The sequence below is a fragment of the Haliaeetus albicilla genome, chromosome 16 (assembly GCF_947461875.1).
Source record: "Haliaeetus albicilla chromosome 16, bHalAlb1.1, whole genome shotgun sequence".
NCBI lineage: Eukaryota > Metazoa > Chordata > Aves > Accipitriformes > Accipitridae > Haliaeetus > Haliaeetus albicilla.
In genome coordinates this window covers 32,348,829-32,364,798 of record NC_091498.1, presented here as the reverse complement: position 1 = coordinate 32,364,798, position 15,970 = coordinate 32,348,829, and the positions used below count along the sequence as shown (strand labels likewise).

Sequence of the window (15,970 nt, the reverse complement as noted above, 5' to 3'; positions counted from 1 at the left end):
AGTCATTTTGTGCACTGGTACAATGACTGTGACAATGCTTAACTCCCACAGAACAGAGGCGGCTTAATCTGTTGTTTTTTCAAGCATGCTGCGATCCTTAAAGATGCTATAGAAATGCAGATTGAAATCCCTGGCTGACACAAGAGGAATACAGACTACAGCTTCTGTTCAGAATAACTAGGTCAGTCAGCTATTGCAAAAGTATTAACCAGAATTCAGAGAATTCCTAGTGGCTAAAATAACGGTAGCAAAAGTCTAACACCATTTGCTGTTATTAGTCACTCTCTACCTCTGGGTACGTTCAAACCCAACTCTCAAGAGCCCAAAATAATTTGAGGGCTGGAGCTTATGCGTGTCAAAATCCAGCCATGTGGCTCTGTGCAGCACAGGAGGCTCCCATCCCACTTGCTGCCTTGTGGAGGCAGGGAACAACTGCCCTCACAGACAACACAGCCTTAAGCAGCTGAACGCACGCAGCCCATCTCAGAGAGCTGCACCGTTAATCCTGTGCAAGGGAATGGGTGTCACTGTCGCCCTCCCAGCAGCAGCCACCCTACAGCAAGTGCAGGAGGGTGCTTTGTATGAAGGTGGTGTATGGGTTGGGGGAAGGCTGGTAGAGGCAGAGAGCAGCTGTTTGAATGGAATCTGAGGAAAAGAAGAGGGGAATGGTTGACCATTGCAATGGGGATGAGTATCCAAAATTTATCTCAACTCCAAAATTTATCTCAACCCCCTCCAGTTGCTGAGGCTGGACTGAGCATTTGCTTTCCTCTCACTGTTTAGCACTGCTGCATGCCACGCATTCAAACTTTTATACTGCAGCTCATTTCCCCTAGTTGTGCTGGTACAACTGTACAGCTGCCCGCGGACCTTACCATGCAGATAATCAATACAACTATTTGTATCAAAAAGCTTTTAGTTTTACTGGAAATAGGAGGTAGGTGAAGAGTTAAACCAGTTTGGCGGGGTTTATTATTGTTGTTATTAATATTTCATTTATTTTTAAACTCAGATTGTTTCAGCAGCCTGGCATACAGTTCAGCCATACAAACAGTCATGCCACCACAACTCAGAAGCCAGTGACCTGCAATGCAGGAACTGGGCTTTCTTGTTTTGCCACTAAAACAATCATGTTATAATACTGTACCCTCAAAACAATCATGTCATAATACTGTACCCTCAGTTTCCCTTATCTCCATGAGCTGTGAATGCACTGGAGTCCACAGCATGGGTTGCAAAGGATTAAATGGTTATAATCACCACTTAGATATTTATTTATATAGTGTAGAAAAATATGTTAGCTATGACATCCTTGTCTTGTGTACTAACTGCTAGAGCAGAGGAAAGAGAAAAAGTTGTTTAATTGCTACCTCCTCTAAGAGCGATTTTTGGTCTTTACTCCTAGTAGTTAGAGAAGCCTTTTACTTTCTTTATCCTCAGCTCTCTTCTCCAGTCTTCATTCAGGCTGCAATTTATAAAAGCCTGAATACTAGCATAAGACAGAATAAGATGCTGGTTGCTCTGGAGCACACTGTTTCAGTAGAACACAGACTGGTGGGCACATGATAAGGCTTCCAACCACCATTTTCTCCATTAAAAAAAATTCAAAACTACCCAAAACATTTGTGCAACTATTAATACTGTCAGATTCCACAATAAGAAACTAAAATGTGCACACAGTCGGGCAACGAATGTTGTAAAAGATTGAAACATGCTGGCTGTTTCTGGTATTGTAAGAGCATTTTTATACCAAAACCCTACCACATGATTAATGCAGTCCAAATTGAACACGCTCATACAATCTACCTGACCACGTGGACCTGCTGGCATTTGGCTGCAATCATAACAAAAGTCCTTGCTTTGGAACACATCTAGGTCCTGCTGGCTGCTGTAAGGAGTGAAACCATAGTGGAACAACTGAACCAGAATCCTCTTCAAGATAACAGCAGAAACTAATCCACTGATATCTGTCTGTCTGTCTATCTATCGATCTAAATATGGTATGTCTCCTAGTCTGCAGATCTAGAGATTCTGAAGATGGCATCGTAAAAATAAGTGAAAAAAATTCTGTTAACCTTCTACTTAATCATCATTCATCCAGCTACCAATTCAAAAACGCATTTCTTGTTCATGTGCTCTCTGGAGTACCAAATAAATTCTATAAAGAAATGAATTCAGAGAAATGTGTTCAAATGAAAAAAGTATCAACTTAGTTCATTTCCACATGACCTTTAAAAACAAATCCTTGTTCAGACTTAAAACGAGCATTTTCTTGTTTTGTTCTTCAGAAATTTGATGAAAACCAAAAGCCTAGCTAACAATTGTGCCCAAGTGCTTAAGCAAAGATTCCCTACAGAAATACTTGGGTAGTTATCTGGAAAATTCTTCCATTCCTTCTTTCAACAAATAGCCATCTCAGTCCAAGAACAGCCACAACCTGTTATGAAGGTGATCACAAACCACAGATTAGAAGTAGCGCCAGATAATTTAGGTAACCCTGAGTTCTAAGAGACTGTTTTAAAAACGTGCCTTTAAATGACACAGAAATAAATGGCAATGTTCTTTAAATAAGTTATTCGCTCAGCTTTATGTCACTCAGGCTGCTATTTTGCAGAAACTTAGGGAGAACATATTTCGAACTTAGAAGAGAAAACAAAAGCCCAAAGAGCTTTGCAAATTCCTGACTGGGAGCAACCAGCAGAATTAGTATTTTCTTCTCTGTTAACACCAAACTGTGTATTTTATAATAAAGTGTCAGAAATCAGGACATTTCCTCAGCAGTAGTCACAAACAGGAGCATCTTGTCTACTAACATCATCTATGGTTGATGAGGTGGTACAAGATCTAAACTACTTGTGACATTACTTTATACATTTCGGTTCCTAATGAAATAAACACAGCATGCATTTTTCATTTTATGGCCCAAATATTCCATAACAGCATCTAGGTTTGCAATCTGATTTTCCACACCTTTCACTACACACTCAGGAGCTCTGATTTCTGAAAATTAATTATGTGTGTACCCAAACTGGACAGCTTGCTGTAGCATGAACAGCTCAAAGATGGCTTGCCCAGAGAGACTTCTTTCCAGAGTCAGCTGTAACATCTGTTCTTCAGATCCAATCCAAAGTCCCTTGAAACCAAAGTTTTTTCACTGACTTCCACAAGTGCTAGAAAGATTCTTATTCTAAGCTGTATGTTACAGGAAAGAAGTTAATTTCTAACATTATTGTATATATTTATGTACTTTCTTGGACAAGGCCCAAAGTACTCATTATGAAGTGTAACAACCTGCTTAATTCTTCCAGAAGCCAATCATAACGCTACTATGAATTTTAACGAGCACTGAATCAAGACCCAGATGGTTTTTAAAGCCAAATTATCCTGATCTTGGTTATTTTAAGCTCTGTGTAGTGCCTTCTGGCCACTATACATATTAACCCCTCTGTTCCTGGTCCACATCAAGGAAAGACTTTCATACACGTTCTCCCCATCTAAACACAGCTCTTCAGGTCCGCTATAAAAGGCCCTCAGCTCCTGCTATGCCTTGAAAAGTCACAGCTTTGAAAGAAACATCAAAGGTTGACACAGGTGAGAAAAAAATGTACCTAGAACACAGCAGGGAGGACAGTGGCCTGATCCATACTCTTTCACTAACTCAACCAAGGCTCTACAGCCTATTTAGTACTGTCTTCTAGACACAGTAACATGAATACTATCAAATTTAGAAGAGATTAGAGAGATCTTTGAAAATTTTCATTTCAGTGAAAAAGGTGACAGAGTATAAGAAAAACAAAATATAGTAATTTATAAGGTATTCTGCATTGCAAAAAGGAAAGTCAGAAAACTAGAAGGCCATCAGTAAGATAACACTGACACTATAGACAGTCCAATTTAACCAGATTCTCAGGGGAAAAACAATTGAGCTCAGAGCTATCAAGTTGACATTATCAGTTCATAGAGACACTTGTCTCTGCTGATACTGCTGAGCATGTTTGCTTTCTAGTTTGAAACATTATGTTTCATATTAAGAACTAAACCATCTTTTTTATACAACAGTGTTTCAAGTATGTCCACATCATTGGCAGGACATCTGCCCTTGGCCAATGGATGCTGACTACAGTGCCTCAGCTGGGTCTCCACTACAAATGACATTGCTCAGAGCTGTAGTTTGGCTACACTCTTGATTCTTCAGAGCAGACTACGAATTACCTTCCGTATCTACCACAAACCACTATTACCTTACTCTTTCCTTTGACTAAACTTGGGGTTTTGGGGCTGTGTTTGTTTAGTGCAAAGCACTGCTGTTGCAAATGGTAACCTGAGTGTCTCAGAGATTCACAAGGCCTTCTCCCTTCCTCTTGGCTACCTGCGGGAGAAAAAATGCATCACTCCACTGTTTCAAAAGTACTCTTTGGTTGAAGCAGCACTATTCCTTGCTAGACTTTAAGCAAGTCCAGAGGAGCATGAATTCTTGTTAGAGACTTTTTTTTTTTTTTAGGAAATTTTGTGACCAGCAACTGACTACAGGAATGCATGCCAGTCTTTGTAAACAAGACAGCTTTCAGACAGCCAGAATGCCAGCTGTTTCAGGGTGGTTTGTGGGGGTTTTTTTGGGTTCAGGGGTTGGGGGGGTTTTTGGAAGGGGAGGAGGTGGGGGTGGTTGGTTAGTTGGGTTCTTTTTCCAGGTTGGGGTAAGGGGGGAGGAAAGGAGGAAGAAAATAAAAAGGTTCTACGACCTGCTTTTCTGGTCCCCAAATATCCAGGATCTTCTCTCACTTTCCTGCCTCGGGCAACAGCAGTTCTCATTCCAGTGTCCCAATACCTCTGTTCTTTTTTAAATCCCCTTTACACTGACTTGTGGGTTTTTTTGGTTTTGTATTCTGGGATTATTTTTTTTTTTCCTCAATTTTTTCTAAACCTTGTCTGGTAAACAGATGGACGTCATAGAAATGAAAAGGATGAAATGGAAAGAGTAACAAAAACTGAAGTGCAGCATTATGCAAGCTAGCTATGGAAAAGAAATTATGTTATGTCACTGTGTATTACTCAGTTGAGAATGGTTAATGAGTTTACGCTATTTAACCACCTTACCAGAATGGGCATCACAGCTTGAGGAATGCAGACAGAGCTCTGAGATGATTTCATGATTAGACATGAGGGGTGGGAGGGAAATAAGGAAGCAAAAGATGGTTTAATGTCCTTTCTTCCCTCCAGATGCATGACACATGGCTCAGTTGTCCTAAGTCTGGGCCTGAAATACTTATTTTTAATTTACTGAAAACACACTGACTGAGCAGCAGGAGCACAAGTGACACACTTAACTTGCCATTATTTGCTAAAGCAGAGGAGCTCAATCTCCCGCCTCTCTGCTGGCATTGCCAAGTAAAGCATCAGCGGCGGGTTCAGTAACTCAGACAACTCTGCCTTCTGAAATGGCCTGAGAGCCCTGAGGAGCATGTGCTTTAACAGGTTTCAGTCCCTTTTGACTTGAACCACATTTGAACTTCTTAGCAGTGAAAAATCATTCTATCCTGTTACTATTCCTCTGAGCAATTGCACACAGGCCCTTTTTATTATTACATTAGTGTAATTTTGTCTCCGACATTCCCCCGAGAGGAATTACTCACGTCCTGCTATTATTTATTTTACTACTAAGAGCCTGGTTTTTAGCAGTAGTTTTAATTAAATACCAATCCTCCTCCTCAATTAAGATCACCTTTATCTAGCTTGCTATGCTTTGTATTCTCCAGCAGTATCACTTGCTTCCTATTTATCCCTCCCTCCACAGTTCTCTCGGGAACTGCAAAAAGCCCTCTCTCCCACCAAATCCTATCAGCAAAAAGAAATACAAGATTTTACTAAAGTAAAGAACCATCACATGGAGGATAATATGGTGCCTAACACTAGTTATGCAGAATTCCAGTTTAAAATTGATGCCAAAAGCAGCAGCATCTTCCATACCCCCCAAAGCCATACTGTCTGCTGCGCTGTCCCATGCACCAGCCCACAGCATGGTGCTACTACTGTCCCTCTTTGGTTTCCCTGCTCCTCTGTAGCCTTGCTTGCACATCCATGGCTCCTCTACCCTCTAATGTTGTGTCTGTCCTCTCCAAATATACTATTGAAAGTTGCCAAAGCAGGTTTTCTTTGGGAGTTTGAAGTTCAGTACATCCACACACTGGGTAAACACCTCTTCAAAGTCTTTGCTGTCCCTGGATAATGAATCGGATCACAATGTATTCTAGACTTCAGTACACAGGATTCTTGGAAGCTGCCCTAGATTAATGTTTTAAGAGTTATTCATTCATGCTCCCCAAGTGTCAGAGGCAGAACTGATGACTCCTGACTGTGAAGTTGGCAGGAATATCCTCATCTCAACTATTTCTACAAAGTGGAATCAAACTGCAGCAACAGCATCCAAATGCATTAACTGCTCCAGCGCCTGGCAAAGCCAGCTGCGGAGACAGCATAAAGTTACGCTATGACTGCTGGCACCAAACTCTCTCCTGGCCATCATTCCCTGCCTGAATATTGGGCACAAGTACCCTTCCCCAGGCAATCTCACCTAACCACTCTGCAACCTTCACAGAGCACAGCTTTCCCTTGAGGCACCACTCCATTCCTTACCTTGCATAGGGAAGGGAAGAGGAGGCAACAAGTTAGAGATCATTTTGATTTCACTTCTCACAGACTTGACAAGGCTTTTTCCTCTTTCCCAGCTCTAGGTGCAAAAGTTTACTAACTACACTTACTTCCCTAAACATAAGATGTTTTTGCTTTTATGAGAACATTTTATTCCTTTTCCAAGAGCAAAATGGAACTGCATACAAGTATTAGATCAATTAGCCTGCAAAGAGAAAGTGTAGTCTCACGCCTACACTCTTCCCTGCACTTCTAGGCTCAGCAAGTGCATTCCTTAATGGCTTCAGCACCTTTGTAAAATTCATGCTCTGCTGTACTTTCATCAAGGACTATAATTTATACACCGCAACCTAAGCATACAATTCTCAGTCTGGAGGGTTCCCAACTAGGAGGAGTTTCAGTTTTTGGTTTATACTGGGGAGGAGGGGATACTGATGATAAAAGATTTTTTAGGTGTTACTCACCGTTGTTTTCCAGAGCCACCTCTGTACATTCAAGATATTTTTTTCCTACCTTAAAAATAAGGCATTTCAAACAAGTTGCCTGCAGCTGGGACAAGGAGCCCTCTACTACTTTCTGGCCTCTCCACAAATAGTTTTCAACAGTGATAAACTGGTTGTTCAGGTGTAATTCAAATAGATGCTTTAAAAAAAAAATCCTATCTCCTTGCTCTTGTTTCAATAGCATTTCTTCAAACCAAGCCTATTAAAAACCTTCAAGTTCTAGTTCCCAAGGCAGGAACCATCTCCATTTTGCCTCCTACAGAACGACAAATATTCTATCAATTTTTAAAAGCACTAAATGAAATTAATAAATCATAAGCTCATGTCTATTTACTGAATTTTACTTTCATTCACCCACTGTTCCTACAACACCCATCATTCTACTATTTAAGTACATGATTTAGAAGCACAGTCAATGGCATTTATTCACCAGTAGAATACAGGCAGGCAAAAGGCAGTGTTAAAAGCATCCCCCCTCACCCGTTTTTTATGGCTTCAGACCTCAGCAAATTAGTTCTTATTGGCTGATTTAAATTTCCAGCCTAAAAAGGGAGCACCAGAGACATCAGAGATTTATCTCAGTTCTACAGCTTGGGAAGGTAAGAAAATTTTAGAAGTCATCTCAATTTTAGTGTTCAGAATGCTGGACCCTGTTGCCCTATCTACCTCCCACAATAGCAGTCTTACCTTGAAAAAAAGATCTCCGAGAAATACTTCTGGAGTGAATTCAGTCCCTTCTTCCTTCTGAGAGCAGGTTGCTGCTTGTCTTAAACAGGGGAAACATCCCTTGCTTCAGGCAAAAATTCTCAGCAATTTCATCTTAATGCTTCTTCAGAAAGATCCTGGTTCAGTCTCATACACATGCAAACACATCAAGCTTGCAGCTGCTTACTCACCAGCACTACCCCAATGCCAGCTGCTGTGGAGGAGTGTATTAGAGTGCCACACGCCCCCTCTTTCTGGCAGTCAGCAGAGGTGTTAGAAGAATTCATGGAAGGTAAAATATCCTCACAATTGGAGGACAGAGGAGACCACAGTAATAAATTCCATTAAAACCCTGCAGTTAAAATTGATGAGAACTCATTGTAGACACATACCACTATCAAGATTCTGTAATGCAGTGAATCAATGTTTTCTGGGACCTTTTTTATCGTGGGCTGATGCTGTGATCTCAGCAAAGAGGATGGGACTCTGTGTCGAGTGACATTTTGCACAAAAGGCAAGTGCAAGATACTAATCAAAATTCTAGTGTATAAAGACTATACATGCATTTCCCCCCAGTGAAGGCTTGAAATCACAGGATGGCTGACTTATGCTCCACTCCAGGGCGGGGAGGGAGTTAACAGACATAACAGAGCCTCACACTTTGAGAATCTGTGATTAAAGACTCCTGTGCCCTGTAGAGGAATAAACTGCAGACCATGAGTGGCAAATATAATGTTACTCCACCGCTCAGGCAAACCAAAGTGTTACTTATCAATCTCGTAAGCATTGCCATATCCCTTTCTGGATATAAGAACTCTGTGGGTGTTGTGCTGATCTTGCATAACTTGCCTGCATCCATGTCATGCAATTTCAAAAATGCAAAATATAATATCAAGTTGACACTTCTGCAGGCTAAATTTCAGCAACAGACCTCATGGCACCCTGCAGAAGAAGGAAGGTAAACTGTTCTAAGGCTTTAGACTTCATAGGGATGTAGATTAGGACAGATTTATTAAGCTGATTGAAGCAGTGACAGTTTACACTGCCCGAAACTCTGCAGATGTAACCATTATGTTCCTGCTGCTTATGCCCCAAATGGAACCCAGCAGAATCCAATTCAGTAATCAAGACAGCAAGTAAAACTGCTTCCCCCCACTGCAGTGAGTTTAGAAATCAAGTCAAAACCAGCTGGTCTGCCAGTGAGGCAATTAGGTATTTTCAATAGGTAGTCTGATAAAGAAGCCAGTTATTTACTGTTTTCTGGCATGTCAGTTACTTTAGTATTTCCTGGACAACATTCAGAAAGGAGAAGGACTTTTTTTTTTTTTTTTTTTTTAAGATAAAGGTGGTGTATCCAAGAGACTTGCTTTTAGGGTTGGCTTTTGTTTCCTCACCTGGATAACCACAAGCACATTTTTGTGAACATTAGGTAACAAGAAAGCCTGCTGCTAATTCTTTCTCATCAGGGCCTGGGGAAAAATACAAGCTGTTGGGTGAAAGCTAAAAAACAAACAGAAAAGATGGGAGGGGGGAGAGAAGGGGAGTGAGAAAATAACTCAGGAGTGAGTCAGTCATGCTCCTCCTGCTTAGTCACCTGTATTGCTTCTCTCTAGACACACTGGAGATGGAGAATAAGATGCCTGCCTGCCTTCCGCCCACCTCCTCCTCCTGACAAGGACTTACAAAAAGAAGAGATAGGGCAGAGTTTTAGGAGACAATCATTACGGATACAAGCTTTCCAGAGAAGCAGAGCTGACAGTAGCTTGTTTGCTCATTTTTCCCACCCCCTCCTGTCACCGCCTGCACTATTTCTCAATTATATCATCTTGAATCAACCTGTTCATGTGTTGGTTTAAGTTTCTCTGACGGTGCCGTGCAGTTTTGACATCGTAGGGAGTTGCCATGGAGAAGAGGGTGATGTCATTGACACAAAAAGCACTGAATTTACAAATACAACAGGAACAGAGCTATTTATAAAGAGCTGCTTTTCTCCCCCCACTCTTTGCTGGGGTGGGTGGAGGCAAAGGCAGCAGTTCCATTCTTGATGTTTCTGTCAACAAGTCTCAGAAATGAATTTTCTTGTTAGAAAATATCCTGAGTCCGTGAAATTGCTGAATGCTGTCAGCTTTCGGACTTCATTCATTAGAGCTGGATTTAGCTTTCCAGCTCATAGCTATTTTTGAGGTCATATAACGCTCGTGTTTGTAAGTAACTTCTATCCTGAAAAATCTATGCAGCATTACTGAAATACAGCCACTTCTGAAAGGAAAGACAATAGCATGTCACAAAAAGAGAGGGGACAGATACCCTCTTTTATGTAAAGGCTTCATACTGCTTACAATCACTTTGAATAGTAACTGTGACTGTTGGTTTTGCCTTGACTATGTGGGGTGCACCACTGCACATTAACACAACCCTCATATAATGAAATATTTAGTGCATATAAAAATTGCAAAACACAAGAGATAGAAAAGGGAGGATGATAAACTTAGACACGAACAAAAAAATTTTTAGAATGCATTTGGAATAAATTGGGAAGAATAAAGGGTGGTTTAAGAACATGACAGGGAAGCTAGCATAGATGTCAAAAGAGTATTATTTACGTGTATGGCACCTAAACAAAAACATGCAACCATCTATCACACCGAAATCTGACAGGACAGTGACATTCCTAAAAGCTGGATGCTAAGAAGAATTATTTCACCAAGATACAGGTCAAGGTCCAAAATTCAGTTTTCAGTTAAAAAAATAGCTTAGTTTTCAAAGAAAACAGCTTGGATCTTAACAGCTGCTAGAACAACTATGCTTCAGCTTAAACAACAGCATCGGTCAGAGCAATGGTTCCCCTATTTTACTCTCTGAATACTAATATCAAAACCAAACCCTATTTTGGTGAAATGTTACTGGTTCCATTGTACATTTCAACTGCCCAGAAGCACTACAGTGCTAGGGAGCAACAGAAATTACTAACCCAAATGCAGGTTAGGAAACCAGCAACTAAATGTATCAAAGTGTTACCTTGTTTTTATGAACCATTTCTCCTCCACAGAAGTGAAACATTTATAAATATGTATATTTAGATATGAAAATATACATAAAAGTATAATACCAGTTTTATAAACAAGAAAACCCCAGGACTTAAATGATTACTCCAGCATCACATGCAAAGCCCGGAGCAATGCTAACAGTGGAAGGTAGGTCTTTAGTCTGGAACCCTGTTTGTCTCAGTAATAGAAGGTTAACAAAACTACAAATGTTTGAAACAGTAACAGGGCTTTGCCAAAACATCCACAGCTTCTGCAGCCCAATACCCAACAACTTGGCTTTTACCATAATGAAATAGCAAGAAGATTCAAGAGAAGCATAGTTTTCTTACCTCCCCTTTACAACAAGTCCAACTACACAAATACCATTTCCAAATTTGCTGTCTTCCATTTTAAGGGACCAGTGTGAATTTACTAGGGAAGCAAGGAAAACTGTAACTTTTTTCCATGAGTCTCACATCCAATGCAACAGTGTGTGCCTAATCACATGGCAGTTGTTCTGCCTTCCCCTTCCACCCATACTGCTACGCATTGGTTTCTGGAAAGGATATTGATACATTAGGAAAGATTGCTGTGGTAATCACAATAAAGCTTAAGAAAGCAAAGAGTATGCCATATAGTGAAAGACCACAGAAACTTAAGCTTGTAATTGAGAAAGTTATGAAGTGATTTGTGGACAGTCTAAAAGTATACAGATACACTGCTCACTTTGATATAAATCTCCTCAGTTTAGCTGATAGGAAGCAAAAAAACCATTTTGATCTTGGTGCATGGAGCACATGTGTAGCAGAAATGAATGCTCGTAAACAAGAAGCAATGAAAGTGGCTCCAATGTTCAATTGTGTGGGAATTATCTGTTGAAAGAACTGAGAACAAGATCACAGTGAGTTTTCCATTGTTGTCTAGCTCACCACGTGAAAAATACGCTTTCCCAGGAGATGAGGAAGAATAATAAATTTTTTAATTGCATAAAAGTGGACTATTCCTATTACACATTCCACATACGTTAAAGTAAATGAGAGACTATCTTTGCAGCTGCCCACACCAGTTGCCAGTAATGTTTTCTGTTTCAGGCTAGGCAAGACAAATTTCAGCTGACACTTATGTTTTACATCTTGATATAAAAACTTCTGCTTTTAGTTGCACGGGATCTAAGCAGTAGTTTCCAGGATAAAAGAATATGGCACACTCCGCTAAAGCAATATGAAGAAGAGTCTTCCATGGTTCCCCTACAAATATAGCAGGAGTAGATGATGTGCTGCTAAAACAATAGGTGCCTACTTACAGCTGGATTTAATCCCTGACATACTTATCTTTTCAAGCAGGATATCAGCAGATCTGCACTGTGAAGCCATGGGAACAGACTAATGAAAGGACAAGTCATAGTCAGTTCAGTTCACAGTACAGGTAAAGTACTAATCCAGGTTGGCTCTTTAGGAGTAAATGCAAATCTAATGGTGTGGCAGAATGGTCCAGAATGCCTCTACTGGATCTATTTTGACTGGGTATCAAGGAAACATACCAACAAGCCATATCCAGCCACCACTGAATTTTGCAATACTCAACACTTTTTTTCCCTATGAAATGATTCCTGAGTGAATGATTATTAAAGCATTACACTACATCAAAATACATTACTAGTTTAGCTTCAAGAAAAAATGGTACAATTCAAGAGATACTGAAGAACTGTGCGTCGAGAGAATCCAAAGCACTGCAAAAACAAACATAAGCTCAGGCATAGAAACTGAACGGAAGACTAACATTTGTCTTCGTCAGCATTTTGTCACTTAGCTGCTGATCCTGCTTTGTAAATCACCCTTCCATACCAGCTGGAGCCACAGGATCAATAATTAAATAGCTTTAGATGGTACTTATTACAAAAGGAGAGTAGGGAATAAATAATTCTAGAACTAACAAAAGGAACAGCGCTCTTCCCTGGTCTAACTGAACGACCTCAATGTTTACACGCTTGTTTAATAATTCAAAATATTCTATCAGATAAAGAATGAATGGAAATGAAACCTCCTTATTTCTCAGTTTCTAAACATGGTATTCTGCTAGATTAACCAAGCAGAGGGGCAATGAGTCTAAAATAGTAAGAACCAAGAGAATGAAACTGTTAAAGGAGCTTCAGTCTTCCTTCAGCAATCTTTAAGGGCAATCTTTTTAAACACATGCACATTAATGCAATTGCAGTGCCCATAGCCCAAGGCTAAATGAGAGACTCTAACCACCAATTCTCAAGACCACAGTCAAATAACTCACTTCGAATAAGAACACTAAGGTTTTGTACACCGAAGCATCGCTGGCACTGAAGCATCGCTGGGGAAATCACTAGTGCACAGCATGGAGCGCAACACCTCACAAGTTACAGTTTAGCCCAAAGCCATTTTAGAATATTTATTATTTGGGAAATCAGCAACAGCACAGAGGAAAGATTTAGAATTATTTGCTGATGAGCATGCAGGAGTTGTAATTTGTCTACTTTTAAAAGTATTCATAAATTTCATGAACTAAAAAACAGTTGGATCTCATTTATAGTAGGTTTGGTAGAACTAAAGCAGAATTAATTGATGTACAGAATCCATAGTCTGGTAGGTCAGTCAGAAGGACACAAAATGTGAAGTGACAGTGTTCTTCATAAAAAATAATTAGGATTTTTTTCTTCTATAATTCTTTCAATTTTAGACTAAAGATAGGACAAATGGCTCACCAAAGCCTCTTTAAAATTTTCTTTTAAAACATGACTGTACTGTCTCTTCTCAACTCTGCAAAACTTCAATGAGGTTGATGAACAGACTCTTTGTTTTCTTATGTAAGACCATATTATGCTGCAGCAAGGAAAGCAACACATCCAATAGGTAGAAAATAATGGAAGTTAATTCCTAAATTAATATAAAGGTATTAGACACTGGAATAATTCAGCTTATTGAAATAGTTCAAAACCTTCCACACATTCAGATTCAAATCACATCAGTTGTTCACAGTGTCCAGAATAGAATTTTCTGAGAACAAGAAGAAACCTATGCTTAGGAGAGCCTTTAAACAAAAATTCCTTGGCTGTGTCCAACATGTGTACTAGGAAGCATTCCCACTTACCGGGAGCATGCACTATCTGTGTCCTGACTGTAGGGATAGATCTTTGTGCCTACTCTTTATGCCTTGTTCTCTATCAGATGGAAGAAGAGCTCTGAGATTTGCTAGTCTGGATGACTATGGTACAAACACTGCTGTACAGGAGAGATGTAGCCCTCAAGATTCGGGTTCTGTATGTGTCTAAAACTTGGCAAGTTCTTAAACATTTTGCAGAATAAAAGCCTGACAAGAGTCATAAACATAACAGTTCTGCTTAGTCTTGAAATTATCTAACTATTGTCCCGTGTAATTTAAGGCTACTGATGTAATCCAACGTAATTACTTTTATGTGTTGCCAAATTTTTGTTATTTTAAGAATTCCTGAATTTATATGAATCTATAACATAGACTATAATCAAAATATTATATAATTGTATGATTTCATATCAAAAGCTGTAAATTCAAGTGTGGGATTTAATGCACCAGCTACATGAAATGCATTCTCCTTATTCATCAGCTGAATTTATACAGAAACATCTAAGTATTACAGGGGACACACATTAGGATAGAGTGCAAGCTACTGTTTCTAGTTCATTCTGGAAATCTTCTGTTAAGTAATCTCACCTGCTAGCACAAGTACAAACTTACACCTCTGATAATTTATCAGTCAACAGGTGCATAGTTCTACTATGTGGTTTTCATAATCTTTCTATTTAACACAGACCCCAGGCTAGGAGAAGGCTCAGATATGAATGCACTTGGAATGTATCTGTCTGAGCTGATAAATACTTTTACCAGTTACCTCAGTTTTAGGATTTTTAATCTCCTACAAATTAAATACCTTTTTAGGACAGCAGGTGATAAGCACTACTAGCTGACACAGTTCCTTAAAATGATCTCTTAAGATATATTAGCAAGTTAGTTTCAGAGCTTGCAACAGACCTTTTGTAAATATCTGTAGATATACTTTAAAAAGTAAGTTCTGTTTTAGTATTACTGTTTTAGAACTCTGATTCTTATATTGTTGGCTTCTACAGCTTCTCTTAATCACTTTTCTGTTGTTCACTATCAAGAGCTGCTTTTTCTTATCATTTGCACTGACATAGTCAAGAAGTAATAAGGTTATGTAACATTGTTGGTCATTACAATACAGAAATACTAATGAGGTAACCTGTATCACCTGCATTTCACAGGTGTAGACAGTGATCTTGATGAGCCCTAGAAACAGTGGAAGCAACTCTTTCAAACCCAGATGCAGCTACCAGAGCTTAATGAGCAGAAAATAGCTCAGACCTGTGGGTTTTACTCCACTCACAGTCTATGTACATCCCATGCACATTTGATCAGCCTAGATTTTTTTATCTGTAGCATTTGCTGGGGGTCAGTGACTTTCTGCCGTTATTTCTAGACCGCTTTGCACTTAATATAACAGAGTGAACAACATTATTGACTTAACTCTTTTACTGTTTCTGAATCAAAGCAGACAGTTTATACAAATGCAGAGGAAATAGGGGGTCCCTATGAATACCAACAAATTGTGTCAAAGGACAAACATTCCAGAGCCTCATCAGCAGACAAGCAGACCAAGTGTTCCGTAGTCTCAGGTGAAAGTTTCTGGGTTTTCGGTGGGTTACTGCTTGCAGGCCTATTCTGTGAAGTGCATATTCAAGCCATCAAGAACATCATTCAAGTCGCTCTTAATTTCTGAAAAAGTTAAAAGCTCAGCTCTTCTGTACCCTTACCCTTTGAAGAACCTTTCACTGTAGCACTATCCCAGCAAGGAATAAGAAAGAACTAGGGGTAGGCTTTGTCTCCTGTTCTCTTCCCACTCTCTGGCCAGTCAGAACTCTAGGGCCAGATCTAAAGCTTAGAATGCTGCTGCTGGCACATGGATCATAAGAAAAATGGCAAAACCCAAGATTCTCAGGCTTTAGAAGCAGGATCCATGCGCTTTCCGGCAGTGTCCAACATTAAAAATCACTTCCATTCTTCTGACCT

General features: G+C 39.7%; 1 protein-coding gene across 1 annotated transcript in view; it reads right to left on the bottom strand.

Moving 5' to 3' along the window:
• Positions 1-8,030, bottom strand: part of PAK6 (p21 (RAC1) activated kinase 6) — a 40,638-nt gene extending 32,608 nt beyond the window's left edge. The window contains exon 1 of the mRNA XM_069804357.1: positions 7,836-8,030. The gene's annotated coding sequence lies outside the window, so the exon portion shown is untranslated. The remainder of the gene's footprint in view (positions 1-7,835) is intronic.
• Between the last annotated feature and the right edge of the window lie 7,940 nt (positions 8,031-15,970).